The sequence below is a fragment of the Crocodylus porosus genome, unplaced genomic scaffold (genome assembly GCF_001723895.1).
Source record: "Crocodylus porosus isolate Cpor-Errol unplaced genomic scaffold, CroPor_comp1, whole genome shotgun sequence".
NCBI classification, from domain to species: domain Eukaryota; kingdom Metazoa; phylum Chordata; order Crocodylia; family Crocodylidae; genus Crocodylus; species Crocodylus porosus.
Window position 1 is genome coordinate 69,691,768 of NW_017728906.1, and position 19,809 is coordinate 69,711,576.

The window sequence follows — 19,809 nt, forward strand, 5'->3', positions numbered from 1 at the left end:
AAAGGCCCACGGAAGTGCCCGATCTATACAGAGGCTGCAGAGCCAAGTCAAACTAAGGTGCTGCTGCTTCTGGAAAAGTGTGGGTTTTGGGGTTTTTGGTTTTTTTCATGTCTGTCAGCACCCCGAGGAGTCCTGCAATCCAGATCTGGCCTTGGGGTGGGATGAGTTTGACTCTTTGCTGTAAAGAAATTATTTCCTTTCTGTCACAAATTTGGCTCTTCTCAAATGGGCCCATCTCAAAAGACCCTCTTCAAACTAAGTAGAAATATCCTCTTCAACAAGTAAATTGGTTTGAACTTTAGGAACAAGGCAATGTGCTGAGGAAAAGTGCTGACACTGTGGGCTCACTCACAAGAATGCAATGCTATCGGAACAAGGCAAGAAAACTACTGTCTGGGACTGAAATAGTTAAATGGTTGAGTAGTCATGTTTGTAGGGTGATGAGTTTCCCAAAGATATCCTCTGAGAATTTCTTTGTTCATTGTTACTTTTAACATAATTTGAAAACTTACATTTCTTGGACTTTTTTTTAACATTCTCATATTTCAGAAAATATTTAAATATATGTATGGGCCTCAGCTTCACCCAGCATAAAATAACATAGTTTTACTCATTTCAGTAGATCTAGGGTGATAAAAACAGTTTAATATGTGCCTCTATTTGTTAATGGTTGTGGGAAATTTTAGTGAAAAATGAGAAAGCTATTTTGTAATTTTTTGTGAATTTTCTGCATCTATATAGAAACAGAATTATTTATATTTTTTTAAAAGTTCTGTGCACTTTTCTTTCTAACACATACCATCTATTTAGAATATTTTCACCTTCAAGTTTAAATATTTTTGATTATTCTTTTGGGGGTTATATTTATCTATTCTGTTTCTATTGTTACCTCATGAGTTATTAAAATTTTTGGTGTATATTGTATATCTTAGTCTTCCTGCAGGTGCCAGTTTCATTAGTACTCAGGAAAGGAATATAAAGGCTGTTTGTAAGGAATTCCCTACAGTGTGGCAGTTGGTGGGAGAGTGAATTTTCTCATCCTGAAATGTAATGGATTGAAGTGATAACTTATTTGTTAAAAGAAAAAAAAAAAAGATCTATCCTTATCCCTATTTATTAGCTAGCTAGAAAATCAAAAGCAATGTCTTTGTGGCCATGGACAGGTGTTAATTTCTACCAGTAGGACTTCTCTGTGACTTACAACTAGAAGCATAGGGATATGGGGATGGGGACAGCTTCCTGGACTCCCAGGGCTTGGGATCTGCCAGCTTCCCCTTGTTGCCCACTCTACCCAGCTGGACAGTGGGGTGGTGATTTCAAAGCCAGGAAGTTTCCCTGGAATGAGGCTTGGTCACAGCCCTAGTGGACCAAGAGGCAGCAAGCAGCAGCCACTCCCTTTGCCTCCCTAGACTGGGATACTGGCGTCAGCAAGCAGACAGCCTCCTGACATCAAGCAGCAGGGAAAGAACACAGGCATTCTTTCCTGCAGGAAAAACTCTCCTGCTGGAGAGATCTTCCTCACTGAAAGAAGATTTTTCTTCTGCAAGAGGCATATTTCTTGAACTTTACAAACGCCTGTACGTTTGTGGCTTCTACTGGAAGAGTGACAATTCTCCCAGCAGAAACTAATGCCTGTATGTGATCTGTGACAAACGTCACATGTTGAGATGGCTTAACTTAACTTTTTCAAGCTTGGTCTGTTATCTTTTTAAGCCATGTGCTGGGCCAGATTCATCCCCGTTGTCAGCAGGTGCAGCTCTGATGCTCCCTTCTGACATGGGACTGAATCCTTGAGTCTGGCTTGTCTATCACAACTCAGTAGAGAGACAGTCCTCCCTTTATCATGTGTCTGTCCAAGCTGATTTAATATATGTCTACTTCTCTTGGCTCGAAGTACTATTATGGCAGGTGGACATCAGGTACAGGTGTAATGAGGCTCTGGCCTTTTTCCTATTTCCCAGGCTAAACCTTCTCTACCAATAAGTCTTCATCTTTTGAAAATTCTTCTATGCAAGAGGCAATCTCTGGTGGTTGGGTGAAGGAGCTTTAGAATAGCTTTGCATCTGGTTCACCCTTTCATATCTCATTGATATACTGGAAAATCAGTTTTATGTTTTGATTGGGAAATATAAGCTTTTATCCATCAGACATTTTTCTTATATGAAATATAAGAATGTCCCACAACAAAATTAAAAATACGATTGTATACAAACAGTTGCCTGAACTTTATCTGAATCTTTCTCCACCCTACCCCCCGCACCCACAAATGGTGAACAAAAAGCTTAGATTGTATACGATAACAGCATACACCATTGCTTGCAAAGTATGTAACATTTTGCTTGTCAACATAAAGATAGCCTCTGCCACAGCACAATAGTCAGGGTTGCCTAGCATCACATAACATTAATTTCTTCAGCAAGCTGCTCCTGCAAGTTAAGAGTCACTTTATGTACAGTGACTCTTAACTTGTCTAAGTCTGAAGCTGAGACTTTAGCCTATCCATTGTGCACCTAAAACAATTAAAACAAAATAGTACTGAAAATAGTACCGACAAACTGAAAAGATGTGAGGTTAATTTACAGAGCATGGATAACTTGGTTTCAAGACTCAGTGCAACCACTGTCAATAATTATGGATTTGCTGGAGTCACTCCATCTGTGAGACGGTCTTCCATGAAAAGTACATGCAATTTTTCAACCATGAAATCTCTGCCTGGCTGAGATTTTTGTTTTTGGAATATTTGAATCTAAACAGGATAGGATAAATTAACTAATTAATCTTGTTGTGGTCTCCTCCTTTGCAACAATATTGGGTTTTCCCTTTATATAAATAGTTTTTTTAAAGCTGCTTTCCCCAGTCCCATTCCTGCAGATTTTCCTGGTGGGTAAAACCAACCAAATAGAAACCCAATAGCCTATTTAGCTGATGCAGGGTATACAAGTCCAAAACTCTCCTGAGAACATATATCTTTAGAGCGCCCCCCACCCAGTTCTAGCCTGAGCCACTGCAGGCATGTGGCTGTATTTTCTGAATCAAAAATGAATGTCTGTTCACTTGCTTGTCTGTTTAATCTCTGAATCTTAGAGTAACCTGCAGAGACTGAATCCATTCAGCCTTGGGCTTTCTGACTGTCTGTTTTTAGCCCTAAGGGCATGAAAGACTGGTGCCTCCTGAGGCTGGGGCCAGGGGAGGGCACACTTTGTGGGTGGCAGTGTCGGTGGTGTCAATGGCAGGGTGGCAAGCGGTCACCGCCCACAGAAGCTGCCAGAGGCATTGGTGGGGTGGGGGGTGGCAAGTGGTGACCGCCCGCAGAAACCAGTGGCCCCCACCATGCCTTCCCTACAAGTTGCCTATGCCTAAGGGTATGTGTACTCTGACAACATAAGTTAGATACACCTGAGCTAGCTTGATAGCAGGAAGCCAGCACAAGTTTCAGTGGCAGCTAGTGCCCAAGTAAATATAGAGGGCTTTGGGCAGCCCATGCTGAAACTCAGGCCACTGTAGAGATGCTAGTATTGGTACCCTGACTAGGTAATTTAAAGTTAGTTCATTTATATTTACAGTAGCTTCTCTTTATGGGCAACACAGAGTAGATTCAAAACAGTTCTTATCACAGTGGAATCTTTTTTCTTTCTACACCCTTATAGATTATGCAATTTGTATCTACCTCTGTATCACACAGAAGTGAAATATTCATGCAAGAGAAAGGCAATGGCATCTACATTTCTAACCCACATGGCAATATCAGTACCTAAATCCAGTCCTATTGCTTTAGCCTTTGAAACACAACCTCACTACAAAGTTCAAAACCTTCCTTCAATCTTTTCCAGTGTCTGGCAGTGCTCAAAGGCAGGATCTTGTGACATCTCCATTTATCTTCTGTCTTTCAGAAGACTTTGAAGAATTCTGTGCGAGTACAAAACGTTAAAGAAGCCCAATTTTCTAAATCTGCCCTGCACTTGAGTATACCAAGTGTAAACATTAGCTTAGTATTGCCAATTACAGAAGGATCAGAAACTATTCTCCTTGAATGTGGAAAGTTAACTGAACAGAGGATAAAAGGCAACCATATAGAACATTCAGATTGTTAGCAGAAACACTTTCCACAACATGCTGTGGGAAACATGATTCTTCATTGCTTACAACAAGCATGGGTTTTCAGAAAATTGGACAATATATTTATGCTAAATTTTGCTGAATGGTCGTGAAAACTGAATCCCTGTCTTCTGAGAAAATATATATACAGCTCAGTGCTAGGAGTGGCATTTTAAAAGACTTGTCTTTCTTGAAGTGTTCTTATCATTTCTTCATCTTCCTTTATATGACTTAGATAACTAAAGATGAATAAAAAGATTCCCAGGTAGTGTGCTGGAGGTTCCTTGAGTTAAAGTGCTGAGACCAAATTGCAGGAAACGTGTAATAATTCTCCAGTTTTTGGTAAATTTTGTCCTGTCTCTGGATACTGCTAAATCACTCTTGGCAGACATTACTTTTCCCCGGGGTTCAGATTATTATACAGTAGCGTTATTCTTTTTACCTTTGGTTCACCAGTTTAAGTGATCGGAAACTGGTTTAAACCTGTAACAGAACAGAAGGTCAGTGCACATAAACCAGTCTCAAAATGGCTGAAATTGGTTTGAAATAAACCTGGTTGAATGTAGTATCAGACTTAACTGACTGAGCTCAAGCTGGTTTATGAAACTTCTGTCCCAGACTCCTTCCTGGTTCAAGTTAAATCACAGCCCGCAGCATTTTGCAGCCCTGGGCTAGGCTGTGTGGTCTGCCCCAGAGAGCAGGGCTGACCCTGCCCCTCTGCTCTCTAGCCAGAGCAGGGGTAGAGGCATGGCCAGACACTGGCCCTCTAAGTTGAAGGGGGCAGGTAAGAGATTTATTCCCCCCTCCCTCCCCTGTCCCATCAGCACAAACCCCAGCAGCTGCTGCCAGGCATTTCTCTACTTGCTGCTCCAGTGGCAGGGATGTGGCCAACCCTGGCCGTAGCCTCAAGGGAACTAGCCAAGGAGGTGGTTTAATTCCAGGCTGGGTCTGCCTGGTACTCCCACCTCACTGCTACAGGGGCAAGTATGGCCCTCTGAGGCAGAGGGGGCAGGAAGAGGGTTTATTCCCCTCTCTGCCCCTGAGGGACAACAGCCAGGGTCTGACAGCCATGACACCTAAGGGGCCCATGCTGGCCAGCCTCTGGATGTGCCTCTGCCCCTGCAGCTGGAGTAGCAAGTGGGCAGGGGCCATGATGGGGGCAGCAGCCCCTCTCAAGGTTTCCCAGGGAGTGAAAGCCTCTTCCCAGTGGGGGCGGGGGAACTGCACTGCGGGCAGCTGCGGGGCAGTTAGAGCTGCTGCAGACTGTGTGGGGTGAGCAGCAATGGTGCTAGGAGGGTGCTTTGTTGGGGGCTATGGCCACCCCTCCAAGCACCGATACTGCTTGCCCCATGCAGTATGCAGCAGCTCTGCCTGCCCCACTCCCACCCACAGTGCAACCCCTCACTGGGAGAGGCTTGAGCTCCTGGGAAACTGTGTGAGGGGTTGCTACAGTGCCAGAGCTACTCCCCCATTGCTGCTTCAGCAGCAGGGGCTGGGGTGTGGCCAGAAGCTGGCTGGCATGGCCCCCTTAGGTGAGGGGACAGGGAGAGTTATTTCCCCCCTCCTTTTGGCATCTATCAGAGGAGATGGAACGAGCTTATCCCACTGCTTACCCTGCACAGGCAGCAATCAGCAGAGGCAGTGGATGGGGCTGGCAGACCCCAGCTGCAGTCCTCCAGGTGCTGAGGGGGTGGGCGGGGGGATAATTCCCTCCCTGCCCCCTTTGCCTTAGGGGTCCATGCCAGCCAGTGTCTGGCTGCACTTCCGCCTTAGCCACTGTAGTGGCAAGTGGGGAGCACCCAGCTGACTCCAGCTCAGGTCTGTGCCAGTGGGACAGGGAGGGCCTGGCTATGGTGTGTCCCTCCCCTCCTCCCCCCCAAAACCAGCTTCTCTGCATTCAAGGGCACGCTCTAGTGCCCCCCGGCTTCTGGCCTGAGCCACTGCAGGCATGTGCCTGCAGTTCCTGAATGTCTATTCAGTTGCAAATTGGTTCAATCTAGGTGGGTTAGACTAACCTGCAAAGATTGATTTAATTTGGGCTCTGGCTTTTTAAAGGTCTGTCCCTAGCCAGTGAGTGCATTCCTTAGCGATTTCTCCTAGGTTTAGTACAGCAAAAGGTTGCATGAAACATTTAAGATGGCATGATCTGGATAGTGAACTGTAGATGCAGGCAGTTTTCCAGATACAGACTTTAAACATGTCTATTAATGCACCAGACTCTCAGGAACAGCTTTTTTAGTGAAGAGTCCCTAACATTGCTATAGTTGGCCACTAGAGGATGCCTAAGTCATTCCTTCTGTAGCTGCTGTAGGTAATCCTTATGCAGTTATCCTTATGTAGTGTGCCCTACCAGTCCTTTAGGGGCTGCTGACACTTGCTGCAAGTTTAAGAACCCTTGATGCGTTAGTTGAAATGTTGGGATCACAGAAGCACACGGCCAACCTACAATCTAAGGAATGTAAAGGTATCTTAATGTGAGCTTTCCCCTACCTCTTACCCATCAATTTTGTCATGTATTTTCTGTTCATAGGAGAGGATTTGGCAAATATGATATTACTTCCTTTCTTATTTATGCTTATGAAAACAATATTTTATTTTAAATGGAAGAACAAATTAATATATTCTCCTATCCTTCACTCCTAACCGTGCAATATAGACAGTTTTGGTATAGGAAGTTTATCATAGGGTAAAGGGAAACATGCTTTAAAAACATTTTAATTAAAATACTAGCAGCATATCAGTGTAACACTTTTATTTTCTGCAGCTCAGTACAGTAGATCTCTTGACTTGATAGGAATCTTTTGGGTAGTGACTACTACTTGCCTTGCCAGTATACTCCTTGCTGTAGCAAATTTACAATGCGGAGGTTTTTCTTCAGACATCAGATTTGTCCAATTGTCCCTTGAGATCAAAAGACAGATTTCCATTTAGAGTGGAAGAGAGAAACTAGTAGCCTTCTAAACTGATTTTAAGATTGAGACAGCAGGGTGGACGTTGTAGGGAAGACCATAGGAGTGGATGGATGTGAATCCACAGTTTTGTAGCTTTCTCTATTTTCTGGCTTAAAAAACAGCAGCCACAAATCAAGTTCAGTTAATTTTAAAGGAAGATAATGAAGGACACACATGGGGCACTGAACAGCTAAAATTGGTGCCACTGGAAAAAGATTGAAACTCCCACCTGGCCACCTCCCTCCACCCCCCAATTTATTAAAAGTCTGGATTATTTTATGCAATGGAAAATGGAGTATAGTATAAATTTAGGCTTGGAACAAACTGGCAAAATTGATATCCTGCCTAAACAGAAGAATCAAAATTTAATGCTAATGCTAGATGTTTGTTAGTGAGACAAATTAGATTGTATGACAGAGTCTTTTCTGGTTTCTACAGATTCCTGTGCGTATTTTCATAGATTTCTGTTTCTTGAGGCAGATGCACATTTGCTCTACATGTAAATTGCTGATCATATTTTGCCTCCTTTCCGTTCCTGTCCTGCTGTTTTATGCCTTCTAATCTGATAGGACTTTCAAAGTCGACGTTTCCTATATTGTTAGTGACTTGTGGTTCTTAACAGAATGGGCATTGCTACTCTGCAGCGTCCCTGGTTAAGTGCTTGTGCAGCTCTCCAATATTTCAGTAGTTTTACTTGGGCATTTACATTTTCTTGTTTTTAAGTCTCAGGAGTCTGATAAGCTTTGAGCAGACCCAGAGCAGTTAGATAAGAATGGAAATAATCTCTTATACCACAAATTGACTTCCCTCTTTGTAGCCTTAGACACTGTTTCCAGCTGCTTTCAGTCTTTTAAATCCTTGAAAGCTTTCCTAATCCTCATGTAGGCAGCCTTTATGTGCTCTATCTCCCTCCCCTTTATCCTGATTGGTGAAGGTATTTCATGGCCTAATTCAGCCAACTACTACATCTCTGGGCTGTGATTTGAAATAAGAGCTATGCGAACAGTTGCCTCCCTACTCCTGACTTTTAATAGGCTAGGAGAAAAGGTTTAGAAACTTGACATTGTTTTAGGAAGACTCTCCACAGAAAAAAGATAAAAGGAAATGAGAGCGAAAAACTGACCAGCTTGTTTGTGCTGGGGAACTTGACGGATTTGTGTTTTTACTCTGAAACTGCACCGTAAGTTTGGAAGCAGATTGTTCCCTGCTGGATGGATAATGGAATTCTAAACATGAGGCAGGTAAGAAACAGACTGCAAAGCATTCAGAGGTTTCAAAAGGCTAGGGAGAAGGGAAAAGGCTGGGTTGCTCTGTAAACCTTTGCTTGCTAGATAACCTTTGCAGAGTGTAGGTTTTTAGCCTGAAGCCCTGCGATTGTTTTTAAAGGGAAGGTTAAAATTAACTGAGCAGGAGTTTTTACTTTCAGTTTGATTCTTCTGGTACTAAGGGATGCCATGCAAGTCATTGTGTGATTCAGGATTTCTAAGTGCATGAAAGCTGTTTGTAGGATATGCTAATCAATTCTTGTTTGCCATGGCTTGACTGTATTATGGAGGCTCTCTCACAGCTTCATTTATGATACATATGCTGAGAAAACTTGTGGGTATAATTGTAGATGTGTCAGTACTGTGCAGGGCTGATTTATTTAACCATGCATAACACTCTTACATACCACTTACGTTTTTCAATAGCTTTAAAATATATTGGTCTCAAGTCATCTTACAGTTTTTAAAAAGTACTTTAGCACTGAATAAAATTATCTAGAAAACCAGTGAGTATTCAAATAAGATTTTTTTTAAAGCTTGCTGTCTACCTGAATAGACAAAACCAGCTCTTTCCTCTGCCCCCTACATTCAACTTGTATTCCCATAGTTCAAGTTCACAGTGGGAAATGTTTTCATCATTTATGGTGCATAGTTTTACAACAAAATACGCAGTTAGAAAAGGACTGAGGGAGCGCAGAGCACTGGCAGAGCTGTATCTTAAAACTAAATCAGTTCCAGCTGGAAGACCCTTGAAAATCAACATAAAAATCATCTTAAGAGCAATACTTTGGCTACCTATAAAACAATAGATGAAATGGTTTATCTGAGAAAAGCATTTGAGAAAAGCATTCTAGTTTCTTTGTGTGAGTGATATTCAAGGAAGTCTCTATAGTCTGTAGGGCTTGGTGGGGGATGAGGGGGCGATGGAAAGAAGTTTGCACCTGCAGTGCAAGTGGAGCGTTTTTTCCTGATTTTTCAAAACAAGGTGGGGATCTTAAGTATTTTAGTCTAGTCTGCCATAAGGAGGGGAGCAGTTTTTGGTATTGGGCAAAAATCCATTTGCCCCTTCTTAAAGGTCACTGATTGAGAGATTTCTTGTCACCATGCAAATGAAAACTAAAGTGTGTACTGCATCATTTGTACTTGGTCACATCCTTCCTCTACCCAACTCCACTTAGCAAAAAGGGGTGTTAAAGCAGTGACAAAAGAGATTAAAATGACATACAGCACAACAAAATGCTAGCTACAAAACTGTTACCACTGGATGAATAATGCCTTTCTAGGATGCTTATATTTATAGCACATGTTTAAAAAGCACATTTGTGTGTGTGTGTGAGAGAGGGTGCACAGTTCAGTGAAAGGAAGAGGCAGACAAATAGGTCAGAAAATAATTTTTTAAAGGGTGAATATCAAGTGCGAAAATGAAAATGTTCCTTGATGTCTTCTAAGCAAAAGGAATAGGGGAAAAGCAGACAGCAATAGGATAGTCTTGCCTCCTTTGGTAATGCCCATCTTGATCCAACAGATGTCTCCCTTCTTTCACTTCCTTTGAATGAGCAGTATACTATGGGAAGCTGAACCCATAAAGTTAACCCATAAAGTGGAGTGGATACGCATTTTACAGTGCTGTGGGCCAGCCACTTAATTTCAGTGCAGTTATTCCTTGTATAACTGAAAGCTAATTTGATATCCCAAAAACAGAGCAACTACTTTCATTCAAGATTTGCAACTGTGTATGTGCTTAGCTATGCTAGGTGTACAGGGTGCAAATTAAGTGGGAGCTCCGGGGTGGGGGAGGAGCTGAGTTCCCCCATAAGATATGAGAGCCCCCTGTAAGATTTGACTGGGGGAGGGGAGGAGGGATGTCTCTGATCAGATTGCTCCTTCACTTAGGTGGACTTGTTAATCAATGGTTAATTTTTTTTGTAGACACTCCCAGGAGTCAAAGTGTAATTCAAAACCTTCAGGTGTACAACTGAAGTTCTCAGAGGATTTCTGTGTTTTATTTATTTATATATTTATAAACTTTTTCAGTTTGGCAGAGGACACAGTCAGTATTTACTACAAGTGTTTGCTGAACAAAATCAAGTGAGCTAGTAATCTAGAATTGAAAGGACACATACTATATCATGATAGGGATTGATATAGTCTTTTTACAAGGTAATTGAAAATCTGGATAACCTATCAAATGCAATCACTGGAAATCAGTTTAAAATAAAAAAGCACATATCATGAAAAAAGAGTTGTGAAATGGCCTTGTCTCTGTTTTAAAAATATCTAACAAAAAGGCACATTCAAGAAATGGTAGGTCTTACGTAACTGTTGCATGACTTGTCATCACAAATTGCAGTGTTGTTTGGATTTTTAGGGTTAACCATCACACAGGAAAGTGTGTCATCAGCATTGAAATGCAACTACACATTGTGCAGATGAATGGTCTAGCCCAAAGACATGTTACAGATAGTGAACAATAGTGCCTATCCTCGGAAGAGAGCAATGAAACTAACTTCCCTAGTAGAAGAGCAGCAGTTTTCCATAGAAATGTAATATGCAGCCTGTTGAGCTGATAAGATTCAACCTGCTCTACAATTGTGCCCAGCCAGCAGTCTGTAAGTGAACTTGCAGGATAGCAGTATGGTTGGTGGTATAGAATGCTGTGTAGAGACTTGTAAATGAGGCAGGTAAAAAGAAGCAGTCTTTATCAGGAGGTCATTTGAAACCTCAGCAAAAGCTGTTTCTGTGCTGTCATGCAAGTAATATCCTGACTGCAACTTCTGTAGTAAAAATACGAAGTTCCCCCTACAACTACTGTGCATTAGTGATGCATAGGGGGGGCACAGAGGGGGAGGACTTCTCCCCCCTCCAGAACACTGGTGCCCTCCCTGACAGCAAGCATTGCAGTCTGAGCATGGAGAGTGCTAGTGTCTTCCCTAAAATTGGCTCCATGCCACCAGTGTGCTCAGAGACTGGCTGTTGGGGAACTCCCCCAGTCACTGCTTGGCCATTGGGGAACCACTGCCCCAGTGGCCACTTGGCCACTGGGGGACTCTCCCCCCTGGTCATGCCTTGCTGATGCTCCCCCAGACTTGGGAGGCACCAGTCGCCCATGCTACTGTGTATATCACTTCTTTGGGAGTATATTGGGTATTCAGTGGCTGGAAAATGTCATGCATCTAAACAAGAATAAGCCTACCTGACCTTGTGTAGGGATAAGAAAGTGAACTCTGTGTTTTTTCAGAAGCTGTGAAATGGTAGCAGAAAATCCTTACTACCTAACAAATCTTAAGGTTCTCTACTTAAATTCTGTCCAATTCATTAAGGGAGAAAAGGTCACAGGTAAAGAAACTCAAAAATGATCAACTCCTTACTTAAGAATCCGTAGTCTTGTGTGCCAGACCTCAAGTGTTTGATGAGGCCACTCTGACTGGATTTATTTTCCATGTCTATTCTTAGAATTTACTTGAGAACTGGAGAGGGCACTGTGGTATCTGTTTTAGGTTGCCCAAATCTATTCCATGACAATTAGAAGCACAGGGATATCAATATTCCCTGTTCTTAAACTCCATTGTTGGCCACAATAATGATTTCGGATCTGCCAATATCATAATTCAGCTCACAGGTTGTTCTGACAGCAGATTGATTTTTCCATGCGTTGAAGTAAAATGACATGATCTCCATTGACTTGGATCAGGACAGGATCAGGCTCCTTAGACTGAAAATGGTCCAAAATGAAAATGGTTACTGATGGTACATTTGAAATCTAATTAAAAGTGAAAACGAAATCCATAAGGCACAGAAGGCTCTTTCAATTCTTATTTATAATAAATATAAGCATGCAGTTTTTATGGCATATGACTTACAGAGTGAATACGCACTGGGTAGAGTTTAGTTGATAGCACATGTAAAATATAAAATCATCCCCTTTTTATACAGATGTTAGCTTTTGAGCATGTGGTTTTTATTTCCGAGTTTTTGTAGCACACCTTTTTTAATTCTTAATTTATTCCTCACTGAGAAAAATATTTCCTTACACTGAAATATAGTAACCATATAGGAAGAGCTGCTTCAAACTTTATCTCAGGGAATACTGCTTTTTTTGTGTACCCCATACAATAAAGAAAACAAATGTATGGAGTCCGTAGGCTGAGAATATATCAGTTAATTAGTGGCTGGACATAACCCAGTAGGAAGTCTGGCAAGGTTTTTGTATGTATATGTGTATGTGTGTGTTGTCTGCTTTCTTTGATCACTTGTGTGGTAAATAGACATGCAGAGTAACTATGGCAACATGTGCTGTAGGTTTGTGGGAACAGAGGGGACTCATTCACTGGACAAAGAATAGTTTGTTAGAATAGTTGGTTATGATTTAAAAAAAAAAAAGGCAGCAAAAATGCCCCAATCAGGGCATTTAAAAACATGAATTTTGCAGAACACGATTTATGTTACTGACTTGAAAGTAACATTTGTTTCTATAGATATAAAAGAACATGCTGCATCAGATATGTGGTGGATAAGCAGGGGGGAAGAGAACAAAAAAGGGAGTAGAAAAAGATAACTGGATGGTATTGCTTATTTATTGTGGGTGCACATGTTATGCAAAAATCCATTTGCTGGAATAAAGTGAGCATGACGTCAGTGCAAATATTGGTGTTTTTAAAATAAGCCTTTAAATATTTAATTTTCCTCAAAGGTGTTTGAATTAGTTGGAACATTGGCCTGCTGCAAGATTAAGAAATGGTTTACACAACTTGTAATCATAAGACAATACCTATTTCGGTTATCTACCTGTAGAGGTCAGGCTTGAAATTTAAAAAAAAATTGCAGGAAAGAATTTAAACCTAAAGCTGAGCCAGCAAAAATTCTAGAACTGACATAGTCACTCTTCTCATTGGCTAGGGACAGAAATCACACAAACTGGTGTAAGTGATCGGAAACTGGTTCAAATCTATAACACAACAGAAATTTAGTGCACATAAAATGCTTTCAAAATTGCTGAAACAGATTAAAGATAAACCTGGATGCACGGAGTATCCAACTTAACTGATTTAAGTTAAATTGGTTTATTGAACTTCTGTCCCCAATCCCATCCAGTTCAAGTTAACTTAGTCCCCAGGATGCTTTGTGCTCCCCCCTGCCCTTCTCACAGGGCGGGCAGGCTAGCCTTGGCCCAAGCTGTTTGCTCCAGCAGAGCCGGGTGTGTTCTAGTGTCCCCTTGGCTTCTGGCCTGGGCCACTGGAGGCATTTGGCTGTATTTCTGTAATCAAAAGTGAATGCCTGTTCACTTGCTTATCGATTCAATCTACACAGCTCAGACTAACCTGCAAAGATCGAATCAATTAAGCCTCAGCCTATTTGACTGTCTGTACTTAGCCATTAAGTTTATACTGAATCCTAAAAGATATAACTAGTTTACCAATTGCATGCTATTAAATAGCATAATAATCCATAGTGGGGCTGCACATCCTGCTATTTGGTTACAATAAAGAAAACCTACACCTTCTCCCACATCTTGAGCAGAACTAAACCTAAACCTTTTATTTGGTTCTAAATTTTGTAGATATGTTTCTCCCAAGAAATCCATGTCAAGGTTTCAAGCACTCAGAATGTCTGGTGTGCTCTGACAGGCTGGCTGCTGATTTCCTGTCTAAAGAATTCCAAGGCTTTTGTAGGATGGAAGGCAGAGGCAATGCATTCTGGGACACTTACACCTGGGGAAGCTTTTGAGCAGATTAAACATTGTACCAGTTTGCAGAGTCCCTCAGCAGAAGAGTACCAGAGGAAAGGGAGTAGGGATAGAGGGTGGGTCAGCGATATTCTTTGGGGGTGACAAGTGAGTAACAGCTTATTAGTCGGGGAGAAAACTCTGAAGAGGTTTAGAGGAAAGAGTGAATGATAGGAGGCAGAGATTAGAATGAGAAGAAAGTGGATATGCAGCAGTGCATGTAAGTTATGAATAAGCATTTAGTACAGCTATTTGAACTTAAATTTGGAGACTTTTAAGTTTATCCACACTTGTTCCATATCTGCTTATTTATGCACTCTTTATACATGCATGATGTTTGGAGGTTCAACAGGCTGTTGAGGACTCCTATATATACTTGAGATCTCAACACTATAGTATAGAATCAAACTTTTACAGAAATTGCAAAAGGCACCAAATAATTGTTCATTTTTACCTCACTTCCATATACTAAAATAGATCTCAATTATTTAAAGTGATTCCTCTCCATTTCTTTCCACTTTATACTTACTTATTGTTATTATTTACTATGTCATCCCTTGAGGTTGTGTATGGACAGATATGCAAGCTTAAAAAAAAGCTGAACCTAACACTGCAGGCCATGTTTATTTGGCCCTGGAGTATCATTAGGCCTTTCTTGTAACATAAATGTTAAGTTCTCTGCATCTGAAAAGCACTTTTTAAAGTAGTAAAGGAATTAAAAGAAGGCTAAGGCTGTGCTACGAACTCAGTGGGACAGCAAATAAAAAGCTGCATGGTTTGGTATGAATTTGCATGATAATGCTGTGGACTGGAATGAAGATGTTTTGCTACAGTAATATGTTAATAAATTATCTAGTTTATTAAGATGAATTTTATGACTGTGGAAAGTTGTTGGCAATTGATAGACATTAACTTTTCTTTCTGGAAGAGAAGGGATAAATCAAAGCTTTTGTATCAGAATCCCGACAGTTTTCCACAACTTTTAACCCTTTTAACATAAAAGTCATGCATTATACATGCACATCACATCTATCTTCAGACTTTTCTTTGCATTCACTCTGTCAAGATCACTTTTGCTGCTAGGAAACCAAATGAGGACACTTCTTTTATTTTCACTGTCCCCCAGCACCTGAAAACTTAATCTTTGTGAATGTTCTATCATCTGCTGGCTTAAGATGCAAGAAATTCAAAGAAAAGTATCAAGTGACATTGTACAGTCATGTCAAAACCAGCTCATAACCCCCTGGGAATAATAATCCATGTGAAAAGTTTTTCACGTGTATAAGTGGAATGGTTCTACTGGACGCAAAGGTAGTGGTACAGCCTAGGGTCAACCTATTTAGAATCAGCAAAACGTGGCTCCTGCCCCAACAGAGAGCTGTACAAAAATGCTTCTGGCCAGGGCTGTCCTGGGGTGGGGGGGGGCGCAAATCGGGGTGATTGCATTGGGTCCCATGCTTTGGGGGGCCCTGCAGAGCCCGGCTGCGTTGCTGCTGCTTCAAGTCCAGCTGCTCAGCACCACTGAATCCGGTGCCTCCAGCCACTCGCTGCCGTCCTGCCCCCACTGCCACTGAATCTGCCTCCGGCTTCCTTGTGTCCGGGGGCTGATTTGCCCTGGGCCCTGCACCCTGCTCAGGTCGCCTCAGCTTCTGGCTGTAAGAAACCACAAATACAGATGTTCAGGCGTTTTCTCCCTGAATAAAAATGGCAGCTCCAGAGAAATAACCTGGGAATAACCAGGATTAAATCACTCTCCTGGGAGAGAGAGTGTCTGTATGCTGGCTTCTTTCAGAAAAGAACATAGTTCTCTAGCATTCTCCCCCATCCCTCCTCCTAGAGAGACACTGTGTCTCCAGCAGGGAGCAGAAAGCTCCACCTTCACAATTCCTACATTGTGCTGCAGAGACACAAGCTGATCATGGGCTACCCTATGCAGTGTTGCCATCTGTCTCAGGCAGACTAAGGGAACCTGCAAAGCATACTTAGATGTGTTCATAGGGCCCGTCCCCCTGGCTACACAGTGTCAGCACTGCAAGATCCCCAGTGTTCGGGGCCTCATCATTTGAATGTCTGTACATTCAGCTCTGGTTAAGTTTCTGTACCAGGAGAACACACCTAGGAGATTCTCCCAGGTTATTTGAATCCATGTACACAGCCTAAAACAGAATCTCCCTGATCACCTTTGCTGATGGTTCTTATCTCTTCTAAGCACTCAGGAACAGATGTGGGAGACATTTTCTCTATAGATAAAACTTTTTCAGTTATTGAAAAAATGTGTTCCATATTGGAGATAAAATTTGGAATTGTTCTCCCCTCCCCCCCCCCAATTTCCTTTACAGACAGAATGAATGAACAAGCAGACAATCCTAGAATTACAAAAGCATGGTGATTAGCTAGGCTGTAGAGTCAGTCTCTCTTTGGCCTAACAAACATTGAGTTGTTTATACAAAGATACTGTTCCAACAGTAGATACTGAGGGGATGAACATGCATAACACTTGAAAGGGCTTAAATGTAGTTTAAATATGAAGTGAATAGACATATGCACCTGTTAACCTGGTTTAGATTCACCTGGAATTGTTCAAAAGTGTATCTGAAAAATCAAGTACTATTTTGAACTGGTTCACTGTGAACCATTTTGGTGTTACATGTACACACACAACATTCCATAAAATGCGTCTGGTTGGTTATCCATGCATCCTATACAACATCGTTCTTTACCGGTTTGGTACAAGCTGCTGCACCTGGCCTCTCTGATACACAGTCCAAACTCCCTTTCCCTGTTTTTCCCTTTCTTAGACTTCTTTATCCATGAGCTGCCTCCCACTGCTTGTTCAATAAAATCTGTCGTCTTAATATTGAACTGTATCCTCACTCCCTACTTGACCCCAGCTGGTCATCAAATCTTAGCCACAAAGGAATCTGCAGTACTATCATCTGGGAATTTTCTACTGGAAAGGTTTTCAACCAAAAAGAAAACATTTCTTCAAACATAATTTTTTTTTTAAGTTGGGGAAACTTTTATGCTGTTGGAAAAGTTTAAGTTTTCCATGACAGCTGCTGAGTGCTCTTACCCTTTGTGTCCCTTCTCTATGACTCTGGCTGCTAGAAAGGCAGAAGGTCCAGATGCTTAGGCTCTCCTCCTTCTGCCCTCTGGGGCCAGAGAGGCAGAGGGATAGGCCCCCATTTTTTCCACCACACCCTCTCTAGCCCCAAAGCAAAGCAATGAACCAGGATTATCAGCTTCTTGCTAATTGCATTTTCTTCCTGCAATAGAAAGTAAAATTCCTAGGAGCTTTCAGTCAGACAGCTGTGCACCCATAAATTTCTGAATCCATTCTTGAAAAATGCAGTATTTCCTTTACAATTGAGTCATATTAGCTTGACAAGAGCTCATGGAGAAAAGGTGACACTGGAAGAAAAATGCTGAGACAGCAATATGGTTGTAACTTTCTATGTACAGCCTGGATAAAGGGTTGAGGTCAGGAAGTGTAATGGCAAGGGATAGAAGGAATTGATGTGCACATGTGTGTCTGTATCAGCTGCATGTACAGATCTGCACCTGTGCTGTTACTTTTTATACCGGGGTCAAAACCAGTGCACACTCTGCTGACTTGTTGAATGGGATAAATTAATTGTAGAACCCCCCTCTTTAAACACAAATGAAGTGAATTGAACAGAGCAATTTGTGAAGATTAATGTAACTTTTAATAAAGTGTTTAATGGCTTTTCATTTGTGCTTTGGTTAGCCAACGAGTACAGCTTAGGTAGGGATTCCAACTAGAACTTAAACAGTTCAAAAGTGCACTATATTGTTTTGGTCTAATTAACACAACATGGTGATAAGACATTAAAACACTGTGACAACACTCTACATTGATAACAGCGGACATTAATGCCTGCAGACATGGTCTACATTGTAAAAATCTGAAAAAAAGCCTTATTATGTTAGATAGGTCAATGTGATTTGACCTAGTTTTTCTTTGCTGCTTGGAAATTATGTCAGTATTTGTTATGTCATCCTCTTGGATGAACAATTTAACATAACATCCTTCTTACATTGCAGTGTTTTCTCAATACTTTATATATAATTTATTTTGCTTTATTTATATTTACTTATTCTGTACAAGGATCCTCTAGGCTAACTCTAGATATCTGGATATGGCAAAAACAAAACAAAAAATCCCAAAATTGTCTTCCTGTGTGCTACATGGTCTGTTTATATGCTAAAAGGGAGCTTTTTAAAAATAACTGACAAAAGCAGATGTACTAATTCTTAGGGCTTTCTCTTTGGCCACGTATAAAACTTTGCTAAACCCCATGTATCAACCAGTATTCATTGGCAAGTGACTGTATCACCTCATGACACTATACATATGTTTGTTTATGGGGTTTTTGTTTGTTTCTTTAATGTTAGTTAAGTTTCTTGCCATTGCCTGCAATGTTACAAATATAGAGAGTTGGATGGCTTATTGTGAATAAATGTGAAATGGATGGGACCTGGAAAAGCTGCTTGTAATACTCTGACAAGAAATGTTTTTTACCACTGAACCTGAGCAAGCACCTTCTTAGATAAACTCATAGAATAGAAAGAAGCCTCAAAGGTTATCTGGTCCACTGTTTCTCAACCTGTGGGTCGTGACCCAAAAATGGGTCACAAGAATATTTGAAAGGGACACAAGCAAGTCCCAGAAAAATGTGGGAAGGCATGGGTTTCCCTTTACAGGCTGGCAGCATTCCAGCCTCCAAGGAGACGCTTGGGGTGATTGGAGGCTGTGGGCGCATGTGCGCCACATGCATATGGCCAGCATGCAGCTAGGCAGGGTCATGGGAGCAGCCCCAGCAACTGGATGCAGGTAAGTGTATGGGGAGTAGGGGTTGGAGGACAAGGGCTTGGGGACTGTCCAGGAATGTGCATGTGTAGAGGGATGGGTATGGGATGGGGGTAGGTGCCTGCCAGCACTGGGAGAAGGTGGCTGGGCACCAAAGCTGTGTCAGGGTAGCAGGGCACAGGAGGAGGTGCCTACCCCTGCAGTAGGGGAATGGGATGGGGGGGGTCCTTTGGTGGTGGTGGTGGTGGGGAGCTGCATGGTTAGGCCAGCAGCACTGGGTCTGGTGCCTGGGAGATGCTGCTCATAGGCCAGGAGGGGCCATAGCCAAGCTGTCTACCTGGTATAGTGCGGGAGCTCCAGCTCAGGGCAGGGATGGTGAGGTGTCTCAGACCTCCCCTCCTCCTCTCTACAGCCCATACCAGGGTCAGACTCACTCCACTGCTGCCCACATTAGCCAGAGTTGCTGCAGCCACTGCACTCTGGCCCAAGCAGGACAGGGGCAGCTGGGCCCAGCCTCTCCAGCAGGGCTGGAGAGGGGTAGAGGGCTGTGGGTTGGGAATGAGGAGCACCAGCATGGGCCAGAGGGGCAGGAGACTTGGGCTGTGGGTCAGGAGTGAGGGCACCAGCAGGGCCAGGGGTCTGTGACTTGGAAGTGAAGGACACCAGCAAGGACAGGGGGCTATGGGTCAGGAATGAGGGGTGCTGACAGGGCCAGGGGGCTATAGCTGGGACCAGCCATCACTGTTTACAAATGGGTCCAAATTAATCTACTTCTAGTTTAGCACATTTATTATCCCTCTGTATCAGTACATCTCCACTCACTGCTGTATTGGAGTAGTCACAGCCCCACTTATTCCTCAGTTCTTCTTGCCCATGCATCAATCCCCATATAAAAAGAAGTGTGTTGGTTCTATAGATGTACCCTTGACCCCTTCTCCATGGCCT

At 42.3% G+C, this 19,809-nt stretch overlaps 1 protein-coding gene across 4 annotated transcripts in view; it reads left to right on the forward strand.

The window, feature by feature from the left end:
- Positions 1-19,809, forward strand: part of MID1 (midline 1) — a 384,302-nt gene that overhangs the window by 154,907 nt on the left and 209,586 nt on the right. For 2 of the 4 annotated variants that reach the window (XM_019529338.1, XM_019529336.1), the window contains exon 1: positions 8,016-8,287. The exons of the other annotated variants lie outside the window; for them this stretch is intronic. The gene's annotated coding sequence lies outside the window, so the exon portion shown is untranslated. Of the gene's footprint in view, positions 1-8,015; positions 8,288-19,809 lie in introns of those variants that run through there. 4 annotated transcript variants of the gene reach the window in all.